The sequence below is a fragment of the Canis lupus genome, chromosome 18 (genome assembly GCF_003254725.2).
Source record: "Canis lupus dingo isolate Sandy chromosome 18, ASM325472v2, whole genome shotgun sequence".
NCBI classification, from domain to species: domain Eukaryota; kingdom Metazoa; phylum Chordata; class Mammalia; order Carnivora; family Canidae; genus Canis; species Canis lupus.
In genome coordinates, this window is record NC_064260.1 from 23,114,543 (window position 1) to 23,116,757 (window position 2,215).

A 2,215-nucleotide genomic window follows, 5' to 3' on the forward strand; every position below is an offset into this window, starting at 1 on the left:
TCAGACTGGATAAAAAAGCAGGACCCATCTATTTGCTGTCTACAAGAGACTCATTTTAGACAGAAGGACACCTACAGCCTGAAAATAAAAGGTTGGAGAACCATTTACCATTCAAATGGTCCTCAAAAGAAAGCAGGGGTAGCCATCCTTATATCAGATAAACTAAAATTTACCCCAAAGACTGCAGTGAGAGATGAAGAGGGACACTATATTATACTTAAAGGATCTATTCAACAAGAGGACTTAACAATCCTCAATATATATGCCCCGAATGTGGGAGCTGCCAAATATATAAATCAATTATTAACCAAAGTGAAGAAATACTTAGATAATAATACACTTATACTTGGTGACTTCAATCTAGCTCTTTCTATACTTGATAGGTCTTCTAAGCACAACATCTCCAAAGAAACGAGAGCTTTAAATGATACACTGGACCAGATGGATTTTACAGATATCTACAGAACTTTACATCCAAACTCAACTGAATACACATTCTTCTCAAGCGCACATGGAACTTTCTCCAGAATAGACCACATATTGGGTCACAAATCAGGTCTGAACCGATACCAAAAGATTGGGATTGTCCCCTGCATATTCTCAGACCATAATGCCTTGAAATTAGAACTAAATCACAACAAGAAGTTTGGAAGGACCTCAAACACGTGGAGGTGAAGGACCATCCTGCTAAAAGATAAAAGGGTCAACCAGGAAATTAAGGAAGAATTAAAAAGATTCATGGAAACTAATGAGAATGAAGATACAACCGTTCAAAATCTTTGGGATGCAGCAAAAGCAGTCCTAAGGGGGAAATACATCGCAATTCAAGCATCCATTCAAAAACTGAAAAGAACTCAAATACAAAAGCTAACTTTACACATAAAGGAGCTAGAGAAAAAACAGCAAATAGATCCTACACCCAAGAGAAGAAGGGAGTTAATAAAGATTCGAGCAGAACTCAACGAAATCGAGACCAGAAGAACTGTGGAACAGATCAACAGAACCAGGAGTTGGTTCTTTGAAAGAATTAATAAGATAGATAAACCATTAGCCAGCCTTATTAAAAAGAAGAGAGAGAAGACTCAAATTAATAAAATCATGAATGAGAAAGGAGAGATCACCACCAACACCAAGGAAATACAAACGATTTTAAAAACATATTATGAACAGCTATACGCCAATAAATTAGGCAATCTAGAAGAAATGGACGCATTCCTGGAAAGCCACAAACTACCAAAACTGGAACAGGAAGAAATAGAAAACCTGAACACGCCAATAACCAGGGAGGAAATTGAAGCAGTCATCAAAAACCTCCCAAGACACAAGAGTCCAGGGCCAGATGGCTTCCCAGGGGAATTCTATCAAACGTTTAAAGAAGAAACCATACCTATTCTCCTAAAGCTGTTTGGAAAGATAGAAAGAGATGGAGTACTTCCAAATTCGTTCTATGAGGCCAGCATCACCTTAATTCCAAAACCAGACAAAGACCCCACCAAAAAGGAGAATTACAGACCAATATCCCTGATGCACATGGATGCAAAAATTCTCAACAAGATACTAGCCAATAGGATCCAACAGTACATTAAGAAAATTATTCACCATGACCAAGTAGGATTTATCCCTGGGACACAAGGCTGGTTCAACACCCGTAAAACAATCAATGTGATTCATCATATCAGCAAGAGAAAAACCAAGAACCATATGATCCTCTCATTGGATGCAGAGAAAGCATTTGACAAAATACAGCATCCATTCCTGATCAAAACTCTTCAGAGTGTAGGGATAGAGGGAACATTCCTCGACATCTTAAAAGCCATCTATGAAAAGCCCACAGCAAATATCATTCTCAATGGGGAAGCACTGGGAGCCTTTCCCCTAAGATCAGGAACAAGACAGGGATGTCCACTCTCACCACTGCTGTTCAACATAGTACTGGAAGTCCTAGCCTCAGCAATCAGACAACAAAAAGACATTAAAGGCATTCAAATTGGCAAAGAAGAAGTCAAACTCTCCCTCTTCGCCGATGACATGATACTCTACATAGAAAACCCAAAAGTCTGCACCCCAAGATTGCTAGAACTCATACACCAATTCGGTAGCATGGCAGGATACAAAATCAATGCCCAGAAGTCAGTGGCATTTCTATGCACTAACAATGAGACTGAAGAAAGAGAAATTAAGGAGTCAATCCCATTTACAATTGCACCCAAAAGCA